This window comes from Muscardinus avellanarius (assembly GCF_963383645.1).
Source record: "Muscardinus avellanarius genome assembly, chromosome: 1".
NCBI classification, from domain to species: Eukaryota; Metazoa; Chordata; class Mammalia; order Rodentia; family Gliridae; genus Muscardinus; species Muscardinus avellanarius.
The window spans coordinates 85,986,416-86,000,107 of record NC_137786.1 but is presented as its reverse complement, the minus strand read 5'-3'; the positions used below and the strand labels follow the sequence as shown (position 1 = coordinate 86,000,107).

The following is a 13,692-nucleotide window of genomic DNA, read 5'->3' as shown; positions in this document are numbered from 1 at the left end:
TAGTAATAGGAGACTGAAACTAACATAACACATAAGTAAATTTTTAAATATCAAGGCAACAAAAAAGTACTCTATGCTGATACAAATTTTTTACTGTCAAAATTTTGAGATTTCTTGAAATATATGGAAGATATTCTTTCCTATCACAAAAATGTGACACAATCTCTCTGTAAAGCTATCCAACACTTAAAAATTTTAAGAGGTTTTGTTTGTTTGTTTGTTTTGTTTTGTTTTTTGTGGGTCTGGGGATGAAACCCAAGGGCATTCAACCTCTGAGCTACACCCCTGCCCTATTTTTTATTCTTTAATTGGAAACTGGGTCTCACTGAGTTGCAGAGGGTCTAAGTACCTGAAGCTGTCTGCAAACTGTGATCCTCTGGTCTCAGCCTCCCAAATGCTGGGATTACAAGTGTGTACCACCATGCCCAGCCTTTTAAGAGTTTATTATCCTGTTATAAAAGAATACCCTTTATGTTATATAAACTGATTGTCATTCAGAAAATCTAAAAAAGAGTTTGAAACCATAACTTTTGAAACCATAGATATTTTCTCTGCTCTTACATACATAGCTTTTAGTTTTGTATTAATTGTTTAATAAAGGATTATGCACTATCTTCAATGGTAAATAGAACCTGTGACCTTTTCCCTGTTGGTTTTAACTTGCTGTTTTTTATTACCTTTCTCATCTGTCAGCACTATTTAAAGAGTTGTCCTGCTTCTCGGATAAGTTCTTTCTCTTTTGTAGCCTAAATTTCAAACTACTTCACCTAGTTCTTTTTTGAAGAGAGATTTTCATTTTCTCAATATATTAGTTGTCCTCTTTTGAACAAATATTCATTGTCAAAATTCTTTTTTATAAGTATGTTCCCTCCCACCTCCAGACTAGAAAATGATTCATACTTCACAGTTGATTGATTGAACCAAAATGTAGTACTTTACATGAATAACAATTGTGTTTCCCAAGAACTCTTCAACTCTGTACTCTTGCAGCACAAAGAAAGCCTTCAATAAATGTTGCTGAAGACAGAAGCAAATGGATAAAGGAAGAAAAAGTAATTTCTTCCATGGCCATCTTCAGATAAAATCAAGTTGGCTTCTCTTCACATTTGCAGCCCTCTTTACAGAGAAGAATGTTTTAAATTATTCATTGCAGAATTCTACTTTATAATTGAAATTTTAAAACTTATATTTTGTAAGGCATAATTTTATGTTCTTAATCAAGGCTATTTTCATAGTCTCCAGTTCTTCCTTTAGCTTTCTCATTTTCTATTTACCTCTTATTTCAGGGCTATGAATGCATGCATCTTATTTCTCTATACGATAATACTTCTGTAGGAATGTAATTTGTCCAAGTCAAAGAATTAAAATTCATTTGTCCCTTAATTAGGTTTATCTATAATTCTTAGGGCTCAAGTCCAACCAAAAACCATGTGTTCTATTCTGTACAGATGTTTGAATATTCTTCAGGAAAGGCCATAAATATGATAGAAATTAATGATTAATTATGTTTTTCTCTCATTTTCTTTTGTTACACCATTTACTTCCACCTGTAAACAGGTGAATTTGTGTTGTTACTTCCCAAGATACTAGCTCATCTCACACTTAATTTTTCCATTTAATTTTAGTATACATCAATGACAATAGTCTATGATTTATCCAAGACTCACCTTCTATAACTATTAGCATTTTTACAGATATAATCTGAAGATTTGTTACATAATTTAAAGAAAATAATATTTATTTTCTAATAGTTTAGGATTCAGTCCATATAAGGCTGAGGGACCCAGACCTAAGGGTAGGGGGGTGGGAGGCAGAAGGAAAACACATGGCCTATGCTCTTTTCCTTACAGAGGTTGGAAGCAAGAGAGTAAAATGGAGTAGAAGCAAACATATATATAATCTCTAATGCTGTATCCCAGGAACCACATCCTTTAGCCATACCCTTTTGGCCTACCAGGTGCCATCCAGGTAAACCCATTAAAATGGACTAATTCATTAGTGGAATTATAACCCTCATTACCTGATTATAAAATAATATATTATTATATTAATAAATAAACTGAATATTAACAAATGAGCTATATAAGGGACATTTTATATCTCACTATAATGCCTTTTTCTTTTTTAGATTTATTTCAACTTCTCAGTTGTATGTTCCGGTTGAAATTTTGTCACCAATAGAATAAATAAAGTATATTTTCCATCCAGCATGGTCCCATATTGTAATTTATTTCATTTTTACTTATTTGACTCAATTAACTTTTAGTCTTTTTAAGCTCTTATTTTTACATATGTTAATATCACTTCTAATAAGTCAATTTTTTATCATAGTATACTTAAGAATCACTTTATTACTGTTTTCTTTCTTTAATAGATCTGCTTTTGTTAATATGCTGAAATCAATGTATGGCTTGGTGATTACCTGAAGTTTTCATATATGAATTCAGTAGCAAATAAACCACATTAACTTATTTATTTTTAATTCACAAATAATCTTAAAGATTATTAGCTATGTGCATGAATTTTATTATGTCCAAACCAAAAAATAAAAATGACATAATTTTTTACATCAATTTTCTGTTAGATATAGAAATTGAAAATTTGTATTATGGATGCTGCTTTCTCATACAATAATATTTCCATTCTATTCTACAACTTTTCCTTATTTTCTAAATTAAATTAATTCTAAAAATAACTTCTAGGATAGTTCCTCTTTCAAACTGAGTTTGATGACCAACTTTTGTTGTCTGATAGCACTCTCTGGCTTGCATGTTCATAACCCTTAGGACAGACCCTTTCTTCAGGGACCTGATTGGATACAACCAGCCTTGTCAAGATCAGGGTGAATAACAGTCCTGCCTTGCCAAGCCACTCAGAGAACCCCTGTGGCAACAATTGAACTTGTTGGACCCAGAAAATACAGACCCTTTCTGCAGGCTGTTTGTCAAGACTATGAGATAAAAAACATTTAAGTAGGAGCATAGATGGCTGCAAGGACTTGCATGGCAAGGTCCAAACCTTGGTTTGGACCTTGGTTTATGAGTTTGCAGATCACCTCTGCAGAGGTGGCTACAGGGTCTACAGTTGGATACAGAAGATATGTCAATTAGCAGATAGTCCCTAGGGACATTCAGGTGAAATCAGGAGTAATCAATTCACTTGCTCCTGAAGAGTCTCCAACTCTCACCACATGATCATCAGCAGTAGTGTCAGTGGGGTAAAATAATTCAGCCAACTATGATGCAGGCTGGGCTATAAGCTCTCACATCAAATTGAGTACTGCAATGGCAAGGCAAAATCTCATGTGATCACAGCTGTCCAGAGCAGCAGTTTTGTCCCTGGGGCTAAATAACTCAGCAACTCATACCCTAGGGTCAGATTGCTTCAATCTCTCCACTGGCAGAGTTTGGGACTGGCAAACAGAGAGACTAGGACCAGCAGTTTCATGTGATTGCATCTGGCAGAAAAGTAGCAGCATTCCTGGGGTAATTTGATAGACAGACACTCCACAGTCTGGAACTGCAACAAACTCTTGGCCTGCAGTGTCTGGTGCTGAGCATGGAGGCCAATATCTGATAGGTTTTCACATGATCACAACCAGCAAAACAGTATTGGAGTCCCAGGGGTAGCCAATCTCTGGACACAAGGCCCAGAAGGCTCATATCATAATAATCCCTTCTACTGCTGAGCTTGTACCCTGCATCCACAGAGATCAGAGTCCAGTGGTCCACACTGTTTTACATGATTGCAATCAGCAGAGAAACAGAAATATTCTTGGTGCATTAAATCTCAGAAAGCTAGGCAGCAGGCTCAGATCAGAATGTTAAGGTCTCTGGTCCTGCTGAGTTTGGACCTAGAAAGCACAGAGGGGCCTGCAGCCAATCAGAAATTGCTACTCATCTACACTAATAACTATGACCTGTTAAAGAGTTTCTAGGGTAATAACTAAAAGTTCTGATTATATGAAACATACTTATTGAGGCAAATATATATCTCTAATATAGACTTATAAATGAACAACAAATAGACAAAAAATCTAATGCAAAAAGAAAAGAGTATGCCAAGAAAATAGATAAAGATATGAGTCCTGAAAACATGAAAATGAAGATTGACAAGGAAGAAAACAACAAACTCCTCATCTCAACAGTGAGATCACCAATACTGAGATGCAGAAAGTGCCAGCCTAAGAATGCAAAAGTTTGATTTTTGATACTATCAAAGACCTTAAAAATAACATCAAAGAATTTATATAGGATAGAACATAAATTATAATAAAGGAATTGAGCTCTAAATAAGAAGCTGAGTAAAATAATAGTTACAATAAATGAAATAGATGCCAATAGAAACCTCTTCTGGAAGACTAATGACACAGTAAATAGTTTCACTCCCAGAAGACAGTTAATTCAAAACTGACCACACAGTCAACAATACAGAAATGACTATAATACAATATGACATGAACATTTAAGAAATATGAGATAATAAAAATAACCTAATTTATGGATAATAGGCAAAAATCAAGAGCATTAGATACCTCTTAGGAGAAATAATAGCAAATAATTACCTAAATATAGAAAATGAGATGGAAAATCACATACAGGATACATTTAGAAATCCAATAAGACAAGATTAAAAAAATCCATGATACAAAGTAATTAAGACAACAAACAGTGGTCAAGGAGAGAATCTTAAATGCATAAAGAGCAAACAAATGGGTGACATTCAGAAGCAAAACAATGAGAATTATTTTAGACTTCTCAATCTAAATCATAAAAACCAGGGGAGCCTGGTACAATGTGCTCAAAATCCTAAAGAAAAAAAAAAAAACCTTCCAAATAAGATTATGGCCAGATTGATAAAGCAAGAAAAGGAAATCAAAAGAATATAAATGGAAAAATAAGGACTGAATTCATCTTTTATTGCAGATAATCTTTTATTTAGAAGACTTAAAAATTCCAACAAAAAGACTTGTAGACCTGATTACCAAATTCAGCAAAGTAGAGAAATACAACACACAACACTCAGTAGCCTTTCTAGATGTCATCCATGAATCTAATGAAAAAGAAATCTAAAAATCAATTCCAACAATAAAATACATAGAAATAAATCTAACCAAAGAGGTAAAAGAGTTCTACAATAAAAATTATAGCCTGGCATAGTGATACACAATTGTAATCCCAAATATTTAGGAGGCTGAGTGAGACAGGAGGATTGTGGTTTGTGGACAGCCTCAGCTACTTACTAAAGCCTGGATATCTTTCCAAAGGGACTGAAGTCAGAATATTATAGTGAAACATGCATACTCATATATACATCAGCTTAGTTCACACTAGCCAAATTATGGAACCAACCAATGTTTCCATCAAATAAATGGATTACAAAATTATGAGATACATACATAATGAAATTCTACTCAGCAATAAAGAAGAACAAAATTTTATATCATTTGCAGAAAAATGGATTGACCTGGAGGACATTATAATAAGTGAGATTGGCTAATCAAAGGAAGTGAGGGTCATATGTATTTTCTTATGTGTGGAAACTAGAGAGTAATAAGAATACAGAAGGGATTCTTGATAATAAAGATAAAGGTGGTCCAGAGAAGGGTGGTAGTTGTGGGAGAGAGAATTAACAAAGATGTCACTTACACTGATGTTCTGTTGATATGTGAAAATATCAATGGCAATCTTAATATATAGAGAGAAAGAAAAGAATTGGTGAGGGAGCTAGAAGGATGATCACCAAGTGTTATGCCACTTTTGCTTTGAACATTATGATGTGCGACTACAATAATCAATAATATACATAATATAATATATATAATATATAACAATATATAATATATAACTATATATAATATATACACACACACACACACACACACACACACACACACACACACTTTTTTTTAGTGGTCCTGTCCTGGAAACCCTTCTACCTCTGGGCTACACTCCCAGACACCTATTTTTTATATTTTTATTTGGAAACAGGGTCTTTTAAACCAGCAAGGCTGGCTTTGAGCCTGCACGATCCTGTCTCTGCCTCCCAAGCACGGAGATTACAAGCATGCTCCACCATGCCTGGCTATATATATATATATATATATATATATATATATATATATATACAAAAAAATTAAATGTCTAGATTTATAACTATTACCATCCCACAATTAAACTATTTGCTGATTAGACCATATGACTGTCAGCTAAAAGATAATGTACATCTCATATTCTTATTATGTCAATTTCTTTCTTTTTTAATGTTTTATTGGTGCACTATAGTCATACATCTTAATGGAGTACAAGATGGTGGAGGCATACATGCATACACTCCCCAATTAATCCATACCTAATTCCCTCCCCCCTCCCCTTCCTCCCTCAGATGTTTGGGTTAATGATTGACTTTGATGTTTGTGAATGTACATCATGAACATTAGAGAATTTCCCTCTTCCCCCCTCCCTTCCCCTCAGGTCACCTTATTTACTCATCTATAGTATCTCCTTTTATGTCTAGAGTTCCTCCTATGATGCATTTTCTCCCTAGCTTTCACATAATAGGAACAGCATTCAATTTATTTTTTTGACTGACAAATTTCACTTAGCATAATGTCCTTCAGTGTGATCCATTTCCCTGTAAATGATCTAAATGTGTTCATTTTTCTTTATGGTTGAGTAAAATTCCATTGTGTATATATGCCGTATTTTGTAATCCATTCATCTGTTTATGGATATCTTGGCCAGTTCTGTAGTTTGCCAATTTTGAATTGTGCAGCTATGAACATAGATACATAAGCATTAGTTTCATAGTTTAGTTTCCCTTCTTTTGGGTAGATACACAAAAGTAGTTTTTCTGTATCATATGGTAAGTTTATTCCCATTCTTCTGAGGATCCTCCATACATTTTTCCAAAGTGGCTTCAATAATTTGCAGTCCCACCAAAAATTTATTAGAGTTTTCACTTCTCCACATCTTTGCTAATATTTGTTGTTGTTTGTGTTTTGAATGATTGCCATTCTAGTTGGAGTTAGGTGAAATCTCAGGGCAGTTTTGATTTGCATCCCTCTGATTGCTAATGATGATGAACATTTTTATCATGCATTCATTGGGCAGTTAAATTTCTTCCTTTGTGAAGTGTTTATTTAGTTCCCTTGCACAATTTTAATTGGGTTATTTGTTTTATAGGTGCTGAGTTTCCTGAGTTCTCTGTAAAGTCTAGATAATAGACCTCTATTGGAGGAGTAGGTGGCAAAAATATTCTCCCATTCTGTTGGCTCTGGATTGAGATTCTTGATAGTTACCTTTGCTATAGAGAAGCTCTTTAGGTTCATGCAATCCCATTTATTGATTCTTCTTTTAGTTTTTTGTGCCTTTGGTGTCTTGTTGAGAAAGTTTTTACCTGTGCCTCTGCATTGCAATGTTGCATTTATGACATTTTCAAGGAGCCTCAAGATCTCTGGTCTAATTTTGAAGTCTTTGATACATCTTGAATTGACTTTTGTGCAGGGTGAGAAAGTGAGATTCACTTATCGGCATATGGTTAACCAGTTTTGCCAACACCTTTTGTTTAACAGGCTTTTTTTCCACTGTATGTTTTTGGCCTCTTTGTCAAAAATAAGTTGACTGTAAATGTGTGGATTTGTTTCTGAGTCTTCTATTCTGCTCTATTGGTCTATGAATCTGTTTTTGTGAAAGTATCACTATGGCTTTATAGTATATTTTAACATCAGGCAATGTGATGTTTTTTTGTTGCTGAGAACTACTTTGAATATTCTGGGTTTTTATTGTTCCAAATCTAGTTAAGGACTGAATTTCTATGTCTGTATGAAATGACCTTGGTAATTTAATCAGTATTGCTTTGAATCTGTAAATCACTTTTGAAAGCATGGCCATTATGATGATATTTATTCTGTCTATCCACAGACATGGAAGATCTTTCCATCCTCTAAGGTCTTCTTTGATTTCTTTTTTCAATGTTTTATAATTTTATTTGTAGAGGTCTTTTATCTCCTTAGTTAAGTTTATTCCTAGGTATTTTATTTTTGGGGGGGAATATTCTGAGTAAAAATGTTTTTTGGGGGGGATTTTTTTCTCAGTGGATTTATGGTTGGATTACAGAAAAGCTTCCAAATTTTTTTTTTTTTGGTGTGTGTGGTACTGGGAATGGAACCCAGAAGCTTTCCACCTGTGGGCTACACTCCCAGACCTATTTTGTATTTTTTTTTTAAACAGGGTCTCACGAAGTTGCTGAGAGTCTCACTGAGTAGCTGAGGCTGGCTTTGAACCTGAGTGATCCTCTGTTCAACCTCCAAAGTACTGGAATTACAAGCATGCACCACCATGCCTGGCTAAGCTTCCAATTTTTAAAGATTGATTTTGTATCCAGACACCATGCTGAATTTGTTGATCAGTTCTATAAGCCTTTTGGTTGAGTTTGTTGGATCTCCTAAGTATAGTATCATGTCAGTTGCAAATAGTGAATTTTGAGTTCTCCTTTTCCTACTTGGTACTCTTTTGATTTTTTTTTTCTTGCCTTAGTGTTCTGGCTAGAGTCTCAACTACTATATTAAAGAGAAGTGATAATGGACATTCTTGTCTTGTTTTTGTTTTTATGGGGAAATTTTACAGTTTTTTCCCCATTTAATATGATGTTGGCTGTGGGTCTAATGTAGATTTCCTTTATGATACTGAGTTATGTTCCTACTATTCCAATTCTTTGCATTGCTTTTAGCATAAATGGATGTTGGATTTTGTCAAATGCCTTTTCAGCATCTATTGAACAAACCATGTGATTTTTGTCTTTATTTTGTTTATGTGATGAATTACATAGATTGATATTCATATGTTGAATCAGGCTTGCATCCCTGGAATGAACCCTGATTGGTCATGGTGTATGATTTTTTTGATGTGGTTTTAAATGCATGTTGCTAATATTTTGTTTAGCAGTTTTGCATCCAAGTTCATCAATGATATAGGCATGTAGTTTTCTTTCCTTGAGCGGTCTTTATTTGGTTTTGGTAGTAACGTGATGTTGGCTTCATAGAATGTATTTGGGAGAGTCCTGTTTCTATTGTATGAAATAGATTAAGGAATATTGGGATTAGCTATTCTATAAAGGTTTTATAAAATTCACTTGGGAAACATGGGTTTTTCCTGGGCTTTTCTTTGATGATAGGGTCTTTATTGCTGTTTCAATCTCTTTGATTGCTATTTATTGGTTTCAATTTTCTATATCTTCTAGACTCAGTTTAGGAAGGCTGCACTTATCTAGGAAGTTGTCATTTTCTTTGAGATTTTCCATTTTGTTGGAGTAGAGATTTTCAAAGAAATTTTCTGATAATCCTTTGGATTTCTACACTGTCAGTGGTAATATCTCCTTTATCATCTCTTATTTTATAATTTGGTTGATTCTCTCTCTTTTACTTTAATGCTTAAGTTGGCTAATGTTTTCTCTATTTTGTTAATTTTTTCAAGAAACGACCTTTTGGGTTTGTTGATTTTCTGTATTGTTTTTCTATTCTCTACTTTGTTGATTTCTGCTCTGATTTTAATAATTTCCTGCCTTCTACTGGCTTTGATGTTAGACTGTTTTTGTTTCTCAAGGGCTTTAAAGTGTATCATTAGTTTATTTATTTGTTTATTTTCTGTTTTTCTTATGTGGGCATTCAGTGGTATGAATTTTCCTGTTAATACTGCCTTCAAAGTGACTCAGAGGTTTTGATATGTTGTATCTCTGTTTCTAGAAATTTCTTGATTTCACCTCTTACCTTTTCTATGACCCATTCTTTATTCAGGTGTGGTGTTCAGTCTCCACATGTTTATGTGATTTTTCTGGGCCTGTTTATGTGGTCTTCTTATAGTTAATTTCTAGTTGCATTCCATTATGGCCTAAAAAGACACAGGAAAATAGGTCATATTTTTTGAATTTCTAGTGCTCACATTATGGCCAAGGATGTGATCTATTTTGGAGACAGTTCTGTATGAGCTGAAAAAAAATATGAACTCTGCTGTTGTTAGGTGGAATATTTTATATGTATCTAATAGGTCCATTTGGTTGATGATATGCTTAAGGTACCAGACATCTTTACTGCCGTTTTGTTTAGAAGATCAGTCTAATGGTGTGAGAGAGGTATTGAAGTATCCCAGTATTATTGTATTGTATGACTTAATATCACAAAGAGTTTGTTTTATGAAAGTACCTTTACCTGTGTTTGGGGCATAAATGTTGACTATTGTTATTTCCTCTTGCTGATTTTTTCTAGTAAAAATGGGCTCTTTGTCTCTTCTAATAAGCTTGGGCTTGAAGTATATCTTGCCTGATCTCATACTTCCACTTCTGCTTGTCTTTGAGTTAATTTGGCAGGGATTATCTTGCTCCAGCCCTTTACCTTTAGTTTGTGACTATCGTTATTGTAAAGTGTATTTCTTACAGGCAGCAGATAGATGGTTTTCTAGTTTTTAATCCATTTTACCATCTTAGGTCTTCTTAATGGGAAATTGAGGCCATTTATGTTCAGCGTAATTTTTGAGAGATAGTTTTTAATTCCTAATATATTGAGATTTACTTTCTATTTGAGGTAGTGTTTGTTCTTCTTTGGTTACTTCTTTGCTAGGTGGAAATTTTTGTTTCTCTCTTTCTGGCATGTATTACTTATTTCTTCATTACAGTTAATCTCTTTGAGTATTTTCTCTAATGATGGTTTGGAAAACAGAAACTATTTTAGCTTCTGATTGTCATGGAAGATTTTTATTTCTCTGTCTAATTGAGGAATAGTTTTGCTGGGTAAAAAATTTTTGGCTACATTTTTTTTTTTATTTCAGAGTTTATAATATGATACTCCAGGCCTTTCTGATTTTCATTACTTTGTTTGAAAATTCTGGAGTGATTCTAATTGATTTGCCTCTAACTTCCACTTGTCTTTTGTTTTTGGTGCCTTTAATATTCTCATTTTCCTTCTACATTGGTCACTTTGACTATTATGTGGTGTGGTGAACCTTTTCTCTGATTTTGTCTTAAAGGCATTCTATAAGTTTTCTATACTTGTGTATCAACCTCTTGTTCTATGTTTGAAATTTTTTCTGGTATCCCTAATACTCCCTGGTTTGAGCATAGTAGAGAAAACATAAGTTTCTTCTTCTTTTTTTTTTTTTTTCTTGGCTGATCTCACTTAACATAATGTTCTCCAGGTTTTTCCATCTTCTTGTGAATAAGAGAAACCTCACCAAAGCTAGAATGGAAGGATAGGAGAAGAAGAAGGCTGAGGCTGATCAATAAAGGAGTTACATCCTAATTTGTGTAAACATATAAATATAGTATGGTTAACCTGACAATCATTGTTGGGAGGGGGGGGTGGAGGGAGGGTACCAAGTATAGTCTGAATGTATGCTATTTTCAATATGTTAAACATAAAAATAAAAAATATAAACTAAAAAATTTTTTATTATTTCTTTGAAAAATATTGTTAAGTCAGGAATACTGGTGCATGCTTGTAATCCTAGCCTTCAGGAGGCTGAGACTGGAGGATCACATTTTGTGGCCAGCCTTAGCTACTTAGTGAAGCCCTCCACAACTTAATGAGACCCTATTTCAAAACACAGAATAAAAACTAGGGCAAAGAGTGTAGCTCAGAGGTTGAATGCCCCTGGGTTCCATCCCCAGACTCACACACACATACACACACACACACACACACACACACACACACACACACACACACACGATTGTTGATCCCTTTGGTTGCACCTTCTTTTTCCTCCTCTATGCTAATTATTCTTAGGTTAGCTTTTTAAAATGGGCTCATATTTCTTCAATGTCCAATTCTTGCTGTCAAATTGTTTTTCCCAAGTTATATACTATGTGTTCATTTTTGAAATGATAATCTTTCTAGGAGTGAGATTCTATTCTCCATGTGATCTAATCTATTGTTTGTAGTTTGAATTGATGTGTTCATTTCAATGACTGCATCTTTTATTTCTTTCAGATTCTTTCTAAATTCTCTTTGAAAGTTTTGTATTATTTCTACAGTAACATTCTTCATTTTACCTTCTGGAGATCTTTGCAATTCTGTGTTGTAAGGTTCTGTTATTGTGGGGTTTTGGAAGCTCATTGTTCTTTCTTCTTCCTTTTTCTCATTTTAGAAGTTTGTTTCTATTGCTTTTGGTAGATTTCTCTCAGTTTCTAGTTGTCATCTGGTATATACAAGGGCAAGTTGTGTTGTATTCAACAGCGAAGGTTGAGTGAGGAAGGTAAAGTTGTAATTGCAGGAATAGGAAAAAAAACACAGATAGGATCAAATAGAATAAAAGTATGACTTTGGTAAGGTAGTATATAGTAGAGATTAGAGATGGTAAATATTTATTAGTATTCTAGTTACCAATGTAGAATTTTTAGTGTAGTGGTATGAAGTAGATTTAAAGATAAAGAGAGAACAAAAGAGAAAGAAGAGGGTTAGAGAGAAGAGAGTAGGTATGTACAAGGAAAGAAGCTTGGGAGAAGGGCTTGGAATAGAGCAATCAAGCAAGCACACACACACACACACACACACACACTAAACAAAAACAAAACAAAATAAAATAAAATAATGCAACCCTACAAATATATAAATATTCAGTCTCTCTTTGTGGAGACACTGAGTGCCACTGGTACCTTTTCTGCTGCAAGCCTGGTTCCCTGAGTCTTTCTCAGTCTATGCAGATGGCCAGTATCAATGGGGCTGGATCTAATGTTAAGTGTAGATCGCCCTCCATGCTTTCCACAGATGTGGATTCTCAATCTTTCCCTGCTTCTGTAGGTGACAAATGCCTCTGAGACCAAACTCTATTGAAGAGTCTCGTTTCTGCACAGCTAAGACTGGGCTTATCTAACTTCTCCCCATTCTCCTCAATTGGGTGATCTGTGGTGATCCCAGATATCCTACTATTTGGATCTAGTTTTAAGCATAGGTCTTTCCCTACACTTTCTACTGATGCAGAGCCTGAGTCTGTGGGCATTTTTCTGGCCAGAACATCAGGTTCACTTACTAATGGGAATTGCTCAGTGTTGCTGGGAGCTGGTCTGTATCTCTAGAGGGTATGGTGAGCTTGGCCATCACTGCTGCAAGTTGTAGTTGCTGTTTGTGCAGAAGGAAATGATGGTTTACAATTCCAATAATCTGCAATTCCTTACTACAAGTCCTTAGTTGCTTTTCTGATCATCCCTTGAGTCATCTTGCAGTGAGGCAAGATGGGACTGCTGAGTTGTCCATGCATCTCTGGAGGGCATGGTGAGCTTGGCGACCACTGCTGGAAGTTGTAGCCAGTGTTTCCACAGGAGGAACTGATGGCTTACAATTCCGATGATCTGCAGTCACTTACTTCAGGTTATTGATTGGTTTCCTCTTTGTCTCTGAAGTTGGGTTCACTGAGGCAAGATGGTGTTGCTGTGGTTCCCATGGCTGCAAGGCAGGCAGGTTTCTTTTCTGATGTTGTTGAGCACTCTGGATCTCTGGAAGGTGTGGTGAGCTTAGTTGCCACTGCTGAAATTTGTAGCTGATGTTTGCACAGGAGGAACTAATAACTTACAATTTTGATAATCTGCAGTAGCTTACTTCAGGTCTTTGATTGTTTTCCTGTTTTTCTCTGGAGTGCAGTGAGACAAGATGGTGCCTCTGTGGCACCCACAGCCAGGAGGCTGGCAGGTTTTCTTTCTGTTCTT

At 34.9% G+C, this 13,692-nt stretch overlaps 1 pseudogene across 1 annotated transcript in view; it reads right to left on the bottom strand.

The window, feature by feature from the left end:
• Window positions 1–894: 894 nt before the first annotated feature.
• LOC308271602 (glomulin-like) overlaps window positions 895–13,692 on the bottom strand; it is a 112,818-nt pseudogene continuing 100,020 nt past the window's right edge. Inside the window, exon 5 of the transcript in view lies at window positions 895–1,017. The product of the transcript in view is annotated as a glomulin-like (transcript). The remainder of the gene's footprint in view (window positions 1,018–13,692) is intronic.